The sequence below is a fragment of the Mobula birostris genome, chromosome 13 (assembly GCF_030028105.1).
Source record: "Mobula birostris isolate sMobBir1 chromosome 13, sMobBir1.hap1, whole genome shotgun sequence".
NCBI classification, from domain to species: Eukaryota; Metazoa; Chordata; class Chondrichthyes; order Myliobatiformes; family Myliobatidae; genus Mobula; species Mobula birostris.
The window spans coordinates 36820168-36838129 of record NC_092382.1 but is presented as its reverse complement, the minus strand read 5'-3'; the positions used below and the strand labels follow the sequence as shown (position 1 = coordinate 36838129).

Below are 17962 nucleotides of genomic sequence, written 5' to 3'. Positions count from 1 at the left end.
CACACACAGAACTATAAGTAAAAATATTGGTACTCTGTCGCCATTTGTAAAACGGTTAAAATCTGTTACCGGAATATAATTCAAATTGGCAGAAAAAAAGGAGAACCAGATGAAAATGAGAAAAAAGAGGGTGAAAAGACAGACAGGTTATATCGGTAGCAGGAGTGTTTGATCGAGACGAATATACACTCCATGATCATGCAGTTTTTGCTTTCAGAATCGGAAAGCAGGGGAAAGAAAAGTTTCGTCCCAGGCTTCAATTTGAGAGGAGCGGCATCTGAGATGCAAAAGGGACGCTGAGGCCAGTGATGCGGTTGGGATCAGCTGTAAACAGCTGCTTTGTAACTCTAACACAACGTACACAAAATGCCAGAGGAACGCAGCATACCAGGCAGCGACAATGGAAAAGAGATGGAAGCGGAGTTAAGGAGGCTTTAAACAGCGACTCAGTTGCTTGCATCTTCGGAAACAACTTTATTCCCATCATTAACATCTTTAATTTTCCCTTTCAAGGTTCGTTTGAAGACCCTGACCTGGAGTTAAACACAGACGTTCTTGTGGGAATGGGACCGGTTCTGCAGATTTCAAGACCGGCCAAGGGTTCGGCCTTGTTGGTAACACAGGTCGTATCGACCCACAGATCGAGAGTCGACGTCACGGCAGGAGACACGTGTGTCGTCCGGGAGGTCGGAAAATATTTCGCTCTGGGTCCGAAGACTCGAGATCTTTGCGATATAGGGGCACAGAACTGGTAAAAAAGCGAAGAAACGGATTTTTTAACATTGCAAACCAGCGGGTCGCTGTTATGTTGTCCGCTTGCTCTGAAAATGGGGGAAAACTCTCTCTCCCTTATTGGGGAGAGAAAGAAACTGTGGTTTGTCGAATACCGGATGAAATGCGATAGTCTTTCGGAGTAATTGCAAGGCTGTGTCTTTGTTGTCGCCTTGCTCACACTTGTTCTCGGTAGCGGCTGCGCTTTTTTGCTGGGGGGAGAGAACATTTTTGCTGGCCGCCGATTACGCGTGGGAGGAGGGAGCTGGTCGGGAGGGGACTTTGGGGTTGTAACATTTTACTGTCGTTCATTCTTTGTGACACTTCTCTGTTTTCCTGCATGTTTGCGAAGAAAAAAACATTTCAGAATGCATATTTGATGTGTGTTGCTTGAATTTCCAACATCTGCAGAATTCCTATTGTCAGGATGTATATTGTATACATTCCTCTGACATTAAACTGGTCCTTTGCCGCGTTGAACCTTGGAGCAAACTACCGACTTTCCGGATCGACAGCCTGCAATGTGATTATGTGTGTGTTGTTTTGTATTTCGAGAACCTGCAGATTTTCTCGTCTTCGTTTGGTAACTCTGCTCATCACATTGTTTCCTTTTACCCTAGAGTGGGGGTATGGAAAAGGAAGAAGGAAGGCAGCTAAATTGTAATATATTTCAACATTCATTTCTAACGTTCCATGAGTTTCAAAATCCGATTCAGTGGGTATTTCAACGCATTCTTTAGTTCTTCTCGGAATTTGCTCTGAGTCAGGGCATAAATACACGTATTGGTGCAGGAACTGAGAACCTGCAGCATTCCCGATGTGTATTCTGTGATGAAACGGGGATCCGTGACGGAGTAATAAACAGCACTCTTTGAAATTCGTTGATAGATATAAAATACCACCTGCGTTACCCACAACAGTATGAAACTACCGGTTATGCTGAAGAGCAAAGCGATGGATTTGCGTCGGTTCTCCATCTCCCGGTCCCTGTCATTCTCTGGGCTCTTTTGTCCCCGGAGCCCCCTGCGGGCTCGACTGGCCGCTAGAATCCGCCTGACAGTCTGGATATTGAGCAGCAAAATCAGAAAGAATGGGAAACAAGGGGTTAAAATGCGGTGAAACATCGTAAATGCCGCCCATGAGGGGGAGTTCCTGTAACTCGGTGTATAAACACAATACCAGGGAACACCATCAATTATTACCCTAGGCTCGTATACAAAGCCCCAGGGGACACTCTCCAAACAGGTCAGCACACTCACTGTCCCGATAACCACAGCCGCCGTTCTCTCGGTGCAATATTTTGTTTTCAGCTTCTCGCAGCAAATAGCCACAAATCGATCGACGGTGAAAGCGACAGTCAGCCAGACAGAGGCCGCCGTGCTCGCAAATATCAACCAAGAACGGGGTCTGCACACAGCAGTGATGGACAGGAATGATCGCTGAAAATAAAGCCAAGCAGTCCAGCTCAGTAGCGGATCGAAGATAACGACCAGGAGATCAGCCGCTGCCATTCCCACCATGTAGCGAGTAACACATTTGGAAAGACCGCACTTTCCCCGGGACAGGGTCACAATCGCCACCAGGTTCGCTTGAAGAGAGACAGAGAACAGCAAGTTGAGAAAATACAGAGCAGAAACGAATCAGGCTGCTTGAAGGGATTCTGTAATATTTCCATATTATTCTTGCATTTAGAAGTGGAAGGCTCGAGAGGGGGTGCACAGGAGTCGTGAAAAGTGAGTTTACACAGTAAACTGAAGTCAATATGATCTGAATACGGACTCCATACTGATTACCGAAAGGTGAAGTGGGAACGAAAAGCTATAGCTGGGTAACTACCTCCTCGGAGTCAATACTGAGTAAGAATATTTTCTACTAGCTCCATCCCCGTCACGTGCAGCCGAAATTAATAAATCCGGACGGTGATGGCGGGATTCTTCCATTAGACAATCATTAGCTGCCACGGTGCTCCCTCTCAGTGACAGAACACCAAAGGACAGAACAAAAACACGAAATGCTGGAAACACTCATCCAGGAGAAACAGAATATGTGGGAAAAAAGCAGTTAAAGTGTCTCCTCTCAGAACTGTTCTCAAAGATGCCCCTGACACGAGTGTTGACTGGTTTCTCCATCCATACAAGCTGCCTGAGGCTAAGTACTTCTAGCATTCCCCGTGTCTGATTCCTAATCCAACATTTGCCACTTCACTGACTTTATAACAGAACATTGACAGATTCCGACAGATGCAGCGTAATCTGACACAACCACTCAGACAGACGTGACGCCTCCACTAAATTCACTGCAGGGAAAGGTGGCAGAGGAATTCTACGGCCAGCGGCAAGCTCGGTGCCGCAGACAGGTGTCTGTAACGGCGTCAGATGTGGATGTAATGTAATACGTTCAACGTCATTGATAATTAGGAAGCAACATGTCGGTTGTGTGAATTGTCTCAGCAACGACTTCATTGAGTAGTCCATCAACTGCTTCACATTCAGTCACAGCGCACACATTTATTAAAAGTCCGTAGGTTTTACGCTGCAACGTGGAACTCCTGACATTTGCTAAATTGTTACTGCCAGCTGATGGTTTGATCGTTACACCTAACTCAGACAACCGCTCAAATACAAATGCAGACAATCAATGCGTGTAATCTCAGCGGGCTGTGTAACACAACGCTGCTCAAACCAGGGCAGCTGCTACAAGACCAAAAACACAGAAAGCCGAACATCAGGTTATTGAACACAACAGCTGGAAGAACCCTGCCTAACCCGTTGAATTCCACAGATGTTAACCGATTCGCTGAACTTCTGCAGCAGTGCGTTTTCGATCCAGGTCCCAGAATCCACTCTCACGGTGCTTCCATTTCATTCCTGAAATGCGGAACACCGGGACTGGACAGGTGACAGTGGATAGCAGCGACAGAAACAATCACAACATTGGAATTAATCTTCTGTCTCCAGCAAGAGCAGCAGACACTGCGGCTTACCGAGAATTCCAAAGGCTGAAATAAAAGGATAGTAAATTTCTCGTATTCGCAGGAAGACTGCATATCCCATTTCAGTGAGAATCTGTGACTTCTGTTGCTCCCAAATTCACAGCTCTGGAAGAACTGTGACCTGATGCATTCCAAACACCCTTGATTTATACATAGGATCGGTCTCCCGAGATATGGTTATACCCCTGACTAACTTTCTTAGTTACCGTTACTGAAACAAACACTTTAATTTAACACCATTGTCTCTGACGTAAATATTTGGCCGATTCAGGCAAACATATCAAAATTCTTGGGCATTAACTCAGCAGTGACTCATCAGGTGGAAATAATGCCGGGGTGCTAATGACAAAACAAAAAACTGAGCTTTGTTACAGAGCAGCTGCATTTACAGATTTCACGTTTTTGTTGACCCCAACAAAAACACCGACCCCGAACTTCTGTTCTGCGCTTTCCCTTTAAGAACTGTCCGTCAGTCCTTTAGTACCCCCCCCCCCACAACCCCAGCCCAATACACCCACACACAAACAAGCACACACACACAAACAAACAGACAGACACACAAGCCCACACAAATACACACATACACACAGGCATACATAGGCACACGCACAGGCGGATAAAGCACCATCATACAGATACATACCCACACAAAAGAATTGATGCTCACATACACAGACACAAAGCCCGTGCTTTCTCACAGAGAAACCACATTTACTAAACTCCTCCAGCATTTTGTGATGTTACTGAAGTAATAGTCTACTATGATCATTTCAAATCTGGCAGGGGCCAAACGAAAATTCAGAAGAAACGTTTTAATCTGCAAAGGAAGGGGAAGACTGGTACAAACAGTACTATCAATTGGGAGATGAACAGATGCAGGATGGCTGGATGTGAATGAAAAGGGTCAGATACAATTTCAGATACTGTATGTATATCTATGTGGGGGGATGAGAAAGAGAGAGAGAGGTGGAGGGGGAGGAAGGGAGAAAGAGAGAGAGAGAGAGAGAGAGAGGCAGACATACAGACGACAGACAGACAGAGAGACAGACAGACTGGTACTGGCTTCACACAGCCGACTGACATTTACTTCTCCCTCACTGACCCAGTTTCGTTCTCCTGCACACAGGCAAAGACTTCATTCAAATCCGATACCCTCCTATGGTGTGACAAGGTACAGAGCAGCCGCTTCTGTCTTACACACAGGGTGTGTTACAGAGCACAGAGACACTGACAGATATTTCCAATACAACTGCTGCACTGAACCACGGACAGTCAAATGTTCCATTGTATATACACAGTTTCCTAAAGGCAGACAAACAGACCCAGAACTCACATACCCACCCACATAGATCGGATAACAGCAACAACAGCGTTGGAAAAGTCAGTGTGAGTCGAAGAAAGGACAAACAGATGGAAAACAGGGAACTGATGAATGTGGTGTAGATGGATTTGAAGAAAGTTTCTGATTAGCGCATGGGATTGTGGATAATATGCTTGTGTGGACTCAGATGCAATGAGCGTGTCAAAGGCAGAGAGAGGGGATAAATGGGCCATTTTCCATTTCGGAAGCAGTGACCAGTTGGGTGACACCGGGATTGGTCCGAGACCCCCACAGCTGTTCACAATCTATTGTATCCATGTCTGCTGCTGTTATAAGCTTGGTGGCAGATTTAGGAGAGAGCGGGGTTCGGAGACAGTTTGAGGATGTCAAATGAACTGAATGAGTGAGGATGTGGCAGATGGACCAAGTGTGGGGAAATTTGAGACCATTCTTTCCAAGAGATACAAACTAGAAATGCCATATTACCGTGGTGGCACAGTGAAATGTTCAGAGGGACCTGGGGGGTCTGAAAATAAATTATTGTGAGTTAAAATTCAGGTACATGGTATGGTAAACGGTATTTTCTCCTGTAATACAGGAGTATTGGAGAAGCGGGGCAGAGAGGTGTTACTGCGAGTTGGCTTATGGGGTTCTGGTGAAAAAGCGCCTTTAATATCATTTCCAGGTCTGGTCACAGTTCCTCAGCAAAGATATCCCTGCAACAGAGCGAGTGGAGGGACTATTCTTACACTAACCGGACTGGTACAACAGATGGCAATCTGTTTGTGTGAGGGGACAGTGGGTGAGCTGTGCCTGTATTCTCTGCAATTGGCAGGAAAATGTTGGATTCTTTCAGATATTTGGACCGGATCGATTTCAGGGAGGATGTTTCTCCTGAATGAGAATTCTATTACCATGGGTCACAGACTCAGAATGAAGGACCTGATGTTCAGGGCAGAGCGGAAACGAAATTCCCTTCATCAGTGATTATTTCTCCGTTTCTCCATATAACTGCTGGACAGGAAATGAAAATGTAGTCTGTGATGTTGGGCTAATGTGATTAAGCTGGTCATGCCGGATTAAACTAATCCATCTGCCAGCATGTTGCCCATGTCTCTTCCTTCTCTGTGTATTTGTTTGTATAATCCAGAACCTCGTCAATAGCATTGTTTTACCTGCCTCCGACACCACCCCAGAAACACATTACAGACACCCGGAACTCTGCTTTGTTTTATTTTAAACATTCCCCCGCACACCTCCTTTGAACGTTTTCTCCTCTCACCTTCATTGCATGTCCTCTGATATTCGGTGTTTTGATGCTGTGAGAAGGATTACAGTTGTCTACTGTATTTATGACTCTTATAAGCCTCTCTGCCTCCCTTTGGCGACCGCCATTCTGGAAAAAAAAATAACACAAGTTCGTGAAAATCCTCCTTGTAGATCTCCTCCCTATAAACCTCTGCTAACCCTTTTCCAGTGCTTTGGCATCCTTCCTGTAATGGGGCGACCGGAACTAAATACAAACTCCAGATGGAACCTAAGCAGAGATTGATAAATCACTTCCTTTTATGACAATAGTGATCGTCTCAGTTCTCCCCTTGGCTTCTGCCACTCCGGAAGAAGCAACCCAAGTTTGTACAATTCCACCTTCTAGATCTCTTCCTAAAGGTCCTTCTTATAACCTCTTCTATAGCCTTTCCAAATCTTCAGCATCATTCGTAATCCGGGCGAAGGAAGCTGAATGCAATAGTCCAGATGCAACCTGACCAGCGCTCTATAGAAAACCAGAGTTTTCTGGTCAAGGAGGAATCCACGGGAGTGGGCTGAGTCTGCGCAGTCCCGACAAGCAGCAGGTGTGAGACCTGCTGGAGGACGACCAGCTGTTTGCTCATCACCGGGCAGCTGGACACAGTGATCAGCAGGAGTGAAGGGCCACGGCACTTCCTCCCTCAAGCACAAAGAACTGCAGTCACATCAGAGACTGAGCGGTCCTTTCCCTAATCAATACACAGAGACGGATGCAAGGCCATCATCACCTGCCCCCTCTACGACAATGGAGACAATCTGTGGGACCAGCATCACCATCACCCCACCCCTCCCACCACCACCACCACCTTCCTCATACAGGGAAACATGGCAGCACACACTCCTGTAGCCACGTCCACACTGACCTTTGCAGAAAGTGTCCTGACCGGATTCATCACGGCTTGGCACAGCAAACTGCTCCTCCTGTGGTTGTAAGAAACTGTCGAGGGTTACGAATACAGCTCAGCTCGTCACGGAAACCAGCCTCCTCTCCATGTACTCTGACTTCACTTTCGACTCACTTGGTAAAAGCAGCCGGTATAATTAAGGGGCCAACCCATCACAGACAGCACGGTCTATGTCGTCCATCTATCCTATTCCATTGGTCTTCATCCAATCAGGTCGTTGCTGCTCCACCCTGTTTGCAATTCAATTCCAGATTTACCACTCCACTACGCATCTAACGGCTATGCTGTCTCCCTTTGTTTGGAGTATGAGCATTGCTTCATGAATTCGACCGACTTCGTAAAAGCGATTAAAATACATCCAGCTGACCCCGGAAGACACGTCGTTTCCACGTTTCCACGTGGTGTCCCTGCTCACATGAGTTCGCAGTAAGGACAGCTTGGTTCTCCTGCGGCCAAGCGTTGAAAGAGTCCCAGTGGTCTTCTTGAACACACCCTTACGTCAACGTACTTACTCTGGAAGTGAAACTATAATGAACAAATTGACGGCATGACCATGGGATCGCCTTTGACACCGGCGTTTGCTAATTTCTACATGGGGAACATTAAGGAGAGTGTTCTGGCTTAATCGCCCCAAATGGTTCTTCAGATACGTCAATTACACTTCTAAGTGAGGCCTTATAGACCCCAGACACTCCAGCCGTTCCAGAGACATCTGAACAGTTATATATCCGAACATTCAACTTCCGATGGAGATGGAGGAGAGTGGTTACCTCTTATTCCTGGAGATTCTAACATGACGGAAACCGGTCTGTAGCCTCGGACACAGCGTCCATCGGAAAACCAGTCGTACGGACTTATACCTCAACAATATCTGCCAGCATCACGCCTCCAAACGTACAGTGTTTCATTATACTTTGATTAATTGTGTGAGAAGTATTTCGGACCACAGAGTCCCCATGGGGAAATAAGACGATTATGCACAACGTTCGAGCAGAATGGTTATAAAATGAAGCAAATCAATTGGCCCGTAGAAAGAAGCCGACTGAAAATCCAGGAGACCTAACCGTGAGGAGGCAGCCGTCGTCACCACCTGCATTCGCGTTGTGGTGTCGCCAACGTGGCGGCCTCTCTCCCAGACGAGCTCCATCGCTTTTCTGCTAGGATCGATTTCGCTAACTCAGAGCCTCCGAAGAAAGTTACCGGATATAACGTACGTGCAGCCAGATGAGGCTCCAAACAAAATTGGATAATGCATTTTGGCAAAAGGAACAATAGTGAACTATTATCTGATTGGGCAGAAGGTTCAAACAACAGAAGTACAAAAGGAAATATGAATCCTCGGGCAAGACTCCCAGAAGGTTAATTTACAGGTTGAGTCTGTGGGAAAGAAGGCAAATGCAATGCTGGCATTTATTTAAAGTGAATTAGAATACATAAGCAAGGAGATAATGCTGGTACTTTATAAGACACGACTTAGGCCGCACTTAAGAGTATTTGGACCCATATCTCGGAAAAGGTGTGTTATCGTTGGACAGTCCAGAGGACGTTCAAGAAGATGATTCTGGGGATGAAGGGGTTAAGATATGATGAGCGTTTGCCAGCCTTGGGCCTGTACTCCTGCACTGACACATGTTTAATAAATGCGGGTGGGACAAGTTAAATCTCACTGAAACCCACCAAATGTGGGATGGTCTAGATAGAAACATAGAAAATAGGTGCAGGAGTAGGCCATTCGGCCCTTCGAGCCGGCACCGCCATTTACTATGATCATGGCTGATCATCCGACTCAGAACACCGCCCCAGCCTTCCCTCCATACCCCCTGACCCCCGTAGCCACAAGGGCCATATCTAACTCCCTCTTAAATATAGCCAATGAACTGGCCTCAACTGTTTCCTGTGGCAGAGAATTCCACAATTTCACCACTCTCTGTGTGAAGAAGTTTTTCCTAATCTCAGTCCTAAAAGGCTTCCCCTCTATCCTCAAACTGTGACCCCTCGTTCTGGACTTCCCCAACATCGGGAACAATCTTCCTGCACCTAGCCTGTCCAATCCCTTTAGGATCTTATACGTTTCAATCAGATCCCCCCTCAATCTTCTAAATTCCAACGAGTACAAGCCCAGTTCATCCATTCTTTCTTCATATGAAAGTCCTGCCATCCCAGGAATCAATCTGGTGAACCTTCTCTGTACTCCCTCTATGGCAAGGATGTCTTTCCTCAGATTAGGGGACCAAAACTGCACACAATACTCCAAGTGTGGTCTCACCAAGGCCTTGTACAACTGCAGTAGTACCTCCCTGCTCCTGTACTCAAATCCTCTCGCTATAAATGCCAGCATACCATTCGCCTTTTTCACCGCCTGCTGTACCTGCATGCCCACTTTCAATGACTGGTGTATAATGACACCCAGGTCTCGTTGCACCTCCCCTTTTCCTAATCGGCCACCATTCAGATAATAACCTGTTTTCCTATTTTTGCCACCAAAGTGGATAACTTCACATTTATCCACATTAAATTGCATCTGCCATGAATTTGCCCACTCACCCAACATATCCAAGTCACCCTGCATCCTCTTAGCATCCTCCTCACAGCTAACACTGCCGCCCAGCTTCGTGTCATCCGCAAACTTGGAGATGCTGCATTTAATTCCCTCATCCAAGTCATTAATATATATTGTAAACAACTGGGGTCCCAGCACTGAGCCTTGCGGTACCCCACTAGTCACCGCCTGCCATTCTGAAAAGGTCCCGTTTATTCCCACTTTTTGCTTCCGGTCTGCTAACCAACTCTCCACCCACACCAATACCTTACCCCCAATACCGTGTGCTTTAAGTTTGCACACTAATCTCCTGTGTGGGACCTTGTCAAAAGCCTTCTGAAAATCCAGATATCCCACATCCACTGGTTCTCCCCTATCCACTCTACTAGTTACATCCTCAAAAAATTCTATGAGATTCGTCAGACATGATTTTCCTTTCACAAATCCATGCTGACTTTGTCCGATCATTTCACCATTTTCCAAATGTGCTGTTATCACATCCTTGATAACTGACTCCAGCAGTTTCCCCACCACCGACGTTAGGCTAACCGGTCTATAATTCCCCGGTTTCTCTCTCCCTCCTTTTTTAAAAAGTGGAGTTACATTAGCCACTCTCCAATCCTCAGGAACTAGTCCAGAATCGAACGAGTTTTGAAAAATTATCACTAATGCATCCACTATTTCTTAGGCTACTTCCTTAAGCACCCTGGGATGCAGACCATCTGGCCCTGGGGATTTATCTGCCTTCAATCCCTTCAATTTACCTAACACCACTTCCCTACTAACATGTATTTCGCTCAGTTCCTCCATCTCACTGGACCCTCTGTCCTCTACTATTTCTGGAAGATTATTTATGTCCTCCTTAGTGAAGACAGAACCAAAGTAATTATTCAATTGGTCTGCCATGTCCTTGCTCCCCATAATCAACTCACCTGTTTCTGCCTGCAGGGGACCTACATTTGTCTTTACCAGTCTTTTCCTTTTTACATATCTATAAAAGCTTTTACAGTCCGTTTTTATGTTGCCTGCCAGTTTTCTCTCACAATCTTTTTTTCCCCTTCCTAATTAAGCCCTTTGTCCTACTCTGCTGAACTCTGAATTTCTCCCAGTCCTCAGGTGAGCCACTTTCTCTGGCTAATTTGTATGCTGCTTCTTTGGAATTGATACTATCCCTAATTTCTCTTGTCAGCCACGGGTGCACTACCTTCCTTGATTTATTCTTTTGCCAAACAGGGATGAACATTTGTTGCAGTTCATCCATGCAACCTTTAAATGCTTGCCATTGCATATCCACCCTCAATCCTTTAAGTGTCATTTGCCAGTCTATCTTAGCTAATTCACGTCTCATACCTTCAAAGTTACCCCTCTTTAAGTTCAGAACCTTTGTTTCTGAATTAACTGTGTCACTCTCCATCTTAATGAAGAATTCCACCATATTATGGTCACTCTTACCCAAGGGGCCTCTCACGACAAGATTGCTAATTAACCCTTCCTCATTGCTCAAAACCCAGTCCAGAATAGCCTGCTCTCTAGTCGGTTCCTCGACATATTGGTTCAAAAAACCATCCCGCATACATTCCAAGAAATCCTCTTCCTCAGCACCTTTACCAATTTGGTTCACCCAATCTACATGTAGATTGAAGTCACCCATTATAACTGCTGTGAGAGGCGCACCGCTTCCAGGGTCTCCTTACTTCGAGTGTCGTGTGTGTCCTGCCTTAGCGAACCTGTCCCTTTTTATCCCCCTGCTGGGGTATCGCCTGTCCATCACTTCAAACAGTTCAGGGTTCAAAGGGGGAGCCGCTCTAGACAGCTCTCTCTCCCGTCCCTTCATTAACATCTCCAGATGCTGCTTCATTGTTCCTTATCTCTCCTTCCCCTGAAGACAGGTGGCAGACCAACTGCTGATGCCACTGATGCTAACCCAGGCCAGCAAACATCTTAATTTATGTGTATTCTCGTCACAACACTCAAACACATTTAGATTAATGCCACTGAGATCATAGTCATAGTCATAGTCATACTTTATTGATCCCGAGGGAAATTGATTTTCGTTACAGTTGCCCAACCAAGAATAGAGTATAAATATAGCAATATAAAACTGCAAATAATTAAATAGTAATATTTAAATTATGCCAGGAAATAAGTCCAGGACCAGCCTATTGGCTTAGGGTGTCTGACACTCCAAGGGAGGAGTTGTAAAGTTTGATGAACACAGGCAGGAATGACTTCCTATGGAGCTCTGTGCTGCATCTCGGTGGAATGAGTCTCTGGCTGAATGTACTCCTGTGACCACCCAGTACATTATGTAGTGGATGGGAGACGTTGACCAAGATGAAATGCAACTTGCACAGCATCCTCCTTTCAGACACCACCGTGAGAGAGTCCAGTTCCATCCCCACAACATCACTCGCCTTACGAATGAGTTTGTTGATTCTGTTGGTGTCTGCTACCCTCAGCCTGCTGCCCCAGCTCACAACAGCAACCATGATAGCACTGGCCACCACAGACTCGTAGAACATCCTCAGCATTGTCCGGCAGATGTTAAAGGACCTCAGTCTCCTCAGGAAATAGAGACGGGTCTGACCCTACTTGTAGACAGCCTCAGTGTTCTTTCACCAGTGCAGTTTATTGTCAATTCGTATCCCCAGGTATTTGCAATCCTCCACCATGTCCACACATACCTGGATGGAAACAGGGGTCACCGGTGCCTTATCCCTCCTCAAGTCCACCACCAGCTCCTTAGTGTTCTTCACATTAAGCTGCAGATAATTCTGCTCACACCATGTGACAAAGCTTTCTACCGTAGCCCTGTACTCAGTCTCATCTCCCTTGCTGTTGCATCCACCTATGGCAGAGTCATCAGAAAACTTCTGAAGATGGCAAGAGTCTGTACAGTAGTAGATCAGAAGGAGGAAGAGCTATAACAGACATTTAAAAAAAATCAACCAACTACCTGATAATATTTCTAAAGTATATATTTTCATACAAAATAAAAAGGATTCAGCACTCCATGCAGGTATATGCAATTCTGATAAGAAATACAGACCAGAAAACTTAAATGAGAGGCCAACTCAGAGAAATGAATCATCACTATGGAAGAAAACATTAACCGGTGGAATGAGTATAACCCTCCATGGGAGGCATCTCAATGATCTCAGCAGACTAGCTGGTGACAAGGAAGTATAGAGAGCCCGACTCAGAGTTGGAGACCTCTTCCCAGAAACAGGGTTTCCTTGGGGAAATACAGGTCAAGGTGGTTAACATTCTCAAACATTAAAGAAAAATCTTCGGCTGTCCATCAATTTTCGATGATGACTGCTGCATGGGCAAGGTTGTATGGAAGACCGGCAGTTGCCCATGCTGCAAGTCTCCCCTCTCCACGCCCCTGATGTTGTCTAAGGGAAGGGCACTAGGACTCATACAGCTTGGCACCAGTGTCGCCGCAGAGCAATGTGTGGTTAAGTGCCCTGCTCAAGGACACAACACGCTGCCCATATGAGGCTCGAACTAGCCACCTTCAGATCACTGGACCGATGCCTTAACCACCATGCCATGTACCACACATATATCAAAACTACATAAAGACAAACAGACAAGGCAATAAATGCAGAAAATGCCAAGAGAAACCAGACACAATCCGACACATTCCAGAATCCTGCAGCAGCTTAACTCAATCTGATTACTTACAAAGGTAAAATCAAGTGGCAAACATCATTCACCAAAGTCTTGCTTTAAAATACAAACTCATGAATGACCACCTAAACTTCATTAAGGTACCATAAATTCAAGCCTGGTTCAGCTTTAGAGTCAAAATCTTACAAATTTTATGATAATAAATACAGTGTTACATATAGGACAATCCATAATAACCATCCGGATATCATATTACAGGATAAACAAGCAGGAACAACTCCCTCAATAGATATAACCATCCCAACTCACACATGTTCCTCGAACAAAGGAGCACCTCACAACAGGCATTGCTTGTGTCATCAGTCAGACAACCAAATTGTTTTCTCTGTCAGTCAGCTTCCAAATGTTGCTACGCTCTCATTCGTTACCACGCCCCGCTGCTGATTCCCTTCTCTTCATCATACGTTCTTACCCCGACCATCGTCTAGAGCCCCAAACTCTGCCCTGTGCAGACCTGCCTCTGGTTTCTGACCCTGCTTTGTTGAACATCCAACTAATGGTTTCCCATTCTGCTTTCAGACTTTAGAGGACAGTGGTGTTTTCTAACAGCCCTTTAGAAGCAGGGAAAATGACCCATGATGTGGAAATGAGCCGTGATTAAGGAGGTTAACTACCAATGTTATTCTTCCTCAGCAGAGAGATTAGAGGGACGAACAACATCTCAGACAGAACTGCAGTCAGATCGACTTCTTCAGTCTGCAGAAAATTCAAGGGAAACCTCTTCACCCACAGAGTGGTGACTGTTTGGAGCCCATCACCACAGGAAGAGTGAGAGGGGAACAACTAGGGAGGATTTAAAAGGACCGTTGTGGAACAGAATCACTGGCAGGGTCCAGCCGGCCTGAATTGACTCTCTATTGTACACTAGGTGTGTTATAAATTCACTAGTACCAAAGACAGTGTTTAAAATAGAACTGATTTGTTTGTCTGAGATCCAGAATATTAAACTCCAGTCTCATTAAAGGTGAATATGCAGCAGAAGAAACTCCTCCCATGCCCAGTGACCAGGGTGCAGAACTGGGTGTGGTGAGCAGCAGCAATAATTGCAGAGTTCAGCTCCAACAGTCACTCTCGAAATTGCATTAAGCAACGGTGATGGACAAATATCCAGCATGCAGCTTATTGAAACTTTCTCCCCGGTGTGAACCCGGTAGTGTGTCACAAGTGTAACACGCTGTAGGGTTTCACTGCTAAAGTAACGGCCTCTCAGCAATGTTTCACTGCTGAGGTAATGGTTTCTCTGTAGCAGCAATGCTTAGGTTATGACTAGAGATAACAGGGTTTTGGAGTTCGGTCTTTTGCCAGGGGTAGATAAAAAGATGCGAACAGAGAGCCTTTTGCTTTTTTTTTTGTTGCTTTATTTTCTTTACAAACCCTATAGTCAAAGTAAGAATTATAAGGCTCAATCGTTTAATCACATATTGTGTACTGTTTGTTATTTCGGGGTACTGATTTGTAACAGGGGACACATCACGCAGCATACACCCAAACGAGATTTCTTAAGTCTGGCTGGGCTGGGGGGCAATTACCCCCTATATTAACCTGCTAGCCAACCGATAGATAACTGAATGAATCCCTTCCCACATTCACAGCAGGTGAACGGCCTCTCCTCAGTGTGAACTTAATGATGCACATTTGGTTGATTTGGTTGAGAGAATCTCTTCCCAATGTCTGAGCAGGTGATCGGCCTCTCTCCAGTGTGATTTCTCTGGTGTCTCAGTAGATGAGATGACTGAATGAATGCTTTCCCGCAGACTGAGCAGGTGAAAGGCTTTTCACCAGTGTGAACTCGATGATGTAGCTTCAGATTAAATGACCTAATGAATCCCTTCCCACAGAATGAGCAGGCGAACGGCCTCTCCCCTGTGTGAACTCGCTGATGTACCATCAGTTGAGATGACTGAGTGAATCCCTTACCACAGTCTGAGCAGGTGAATGGCCTCTCTCCGGTGTGAACTCGTTGATCCAGCTTCAGATTAAATGACCTAATAAATCCCTTCCTACAGACTGAGCAGGTGAACGGCCTCTCCCCTGTGTGAACTCGCTGATGTACCTTCAGTTGAGATGATGAAGTGAATCCCTTCCCACAGTCTGAGCAGGTGAAAGGCTTTTCTCCAGTGTGAACTCGTTGATATAACTTCAGTTGAGATGACCAAGTGAATCCTTTCGCACAGTCTGAGCAGGTGAACGGCCTGTCCCCACTGTGAACTGACTGGTGTCTCAGTAACTGAGATGACAAAGTGAATCCCTTCCCACAGTCTGAGCAGGTGAACGGCCTGTCCCCAGTGTGAACTGACTGGTGTCTCAGTAACTGAGATGACAAAGTGAATCCCTTCCCACAGTCTGAGCAGGTGAACGGCCTGTCCCCAGTGTGAACTGACTGGTGTGCTTGTAGGCCAGATAACTGTGCAAATCCCTTCCCACAGTCTGGGCAGGAGAATGGCCTCTCTCCAGTGTGAACTCGCTGATGTACCTTCAGTTGAAATGATTCAGCAAATCCCTTCCCACAGTCTGAGCAGGTGAACGACCTGTCCCCAGTGTGAACTGACTGGTGTCTCAGTAACTGAGATGACAAAGTGAATCCCTTCCCACAGTCTGAGCAGGTGAACGGCCTGTCCCCAGTGTGAACTGACTGGTGTCTCAGTAACTGAGATGACAAAGTGAATCCCTTCCCACAGTCTGAGCAGGTGAACGGCCTGTCCCCAGTGTGAACTGACTGGTGTGCTTGTAGGCTAGCTAACTGTGTGAATCCCTTCCCACACAATGAGCAGGAGAATGGCCTCTCTCCAGTGTGAATTCGCTGATGTAACTTCAGTTTGGTTGAGCAAGTGAATCCCTTCCCACAGTCTGAGCAGGTGAATGGCCTCTCTCCGGTGTGAACTGACTGGTGTCTCAGTAACTGAGATGACTGAGTGAATCCCTTCCCACAGTCTGAGCAGGTGAATGGCCTCTCTCCGGTGTGAACTGACTAGTGTCTCAGTAACTGAGATGACTGAGTGAATCCCTTCCCACAGTCTGAGCAGGTGAATGGCCTCTCTCCGGTGTGAACTGACTAGTGTCTCAGTAACTGAGATGACGAAGTGAATCCCTTCCCACAGTCTGAGCAGGTGAATGGCCTCTGTCCAGTGTGAACGCGCTGGTGAGCCATTAGGTCAGATGACCAAGTGAATCCTTCACCACAAATTCAGCAGACAACCAGCCTCTACCCACCGTGAACTGACTGGTGTGTCCACAGGTGGGAAGACTGACTGAATCCCTTCTCACACACAGAACAGGTGAATGGTCTTGTCCCAGAGTGAACTTGCTGATTGAATCTATTCCCAATGTCTGAACAGATGAATGAGTCCCCCGCTGTGTCAAATGACAGGCATGCCAGTCGGTCAGATGATTGAGTGAATCCCTCCGCACAGTCTGAGCAGGAAGGATGATCGAGTGAATCCCTTGCTCCACTTCTTAAATATCTGGACAGAGACAGCAAAACTGGTGTGTTTTGTTCGAGGTTCCCGTAGACAAATTTCTTGTCATTTTTAACCTGTAAAAAGATTTACAAAATCCATCAATGTTTGTAGGACAATATTTCAGATGCGATCACTTGAGTTGCCAAGGTCTGATCTGGCATCACATTGTTACAGTGAAGTTTAACCCAAGTTGGAGAGAGATATCATCTTCTAACTGGGCACAGTGCTGATTTCTGGAATGGCCATCAAATTCTCTGATGCTCTTACTGTCTCTATAAGAATGGGGCATTTCTGCCATCTCCAATCTGTGACCTGGCTCAGTTTGACTCTCTCCATTGGTATTATTCCCTGTTCCCACTGAGCTGCATGGGTTCCTGGCCACACAGTAACTGAAACACTCTCACACGAACAGCCAGCAGTGAATTCCACACACCCACCACTCTCTGTCTGAAAAAGTTACCCCTGACATCCCCTCAGTATCTATTTCCAAGCAACTAAAAATTATGACCCTCGTGTTAGCCATTTCAGCCCTGTGAAAAAAAAAAACTTCTGGCTTTCCTCACGATCAATGCCCCTCAACATCTTATACACCAAAAAAAGGCTCTAAACAGAAATAAGGAAATTATACATTGCTTTGAGGATTTGTTAGAAGTATACAAAATTATGCGGGTATAGATAGGGTAAATGCAAGCAGCTTTTTCAACTGCGGTTGGGTGGGATGACAACCCGATTCATGGGTAAGTGGGGAAGTTGAAAATTTAACGGGAACATTTGGAAAAGCTCTTTACTGAAATGGTCATGAGAGTGTGGAATGAAATGCCAGCACAAGTGGTGAATGTGAGCTCAGTTGAAAAATTTAAAAGAAGGTTGGATGGGATCCTGGATGGTGGGGGTACGGAGGGCAATGGTCCCGGTGCAGGTCGTTGCATTAAACAGCTTAAATGCTTTTTCGGCATTGACTAGATGGGCCAA

At 45.9% G+C, this 17962-nt stretch overlaps 1 pseudogene; it reads right to left on the bottom strand.

The window, feature by feature from the left end:
- Positions 1–15153: 15153 nt before the first annotated feature.
- LOC140207895 (uncharacterized) lies at positions 15154–16680 on the bottom strand (annotated as a pseudogene).
- Between the last annotated feature and the right edge of the window lie 1282 nt (positions 16681–17962).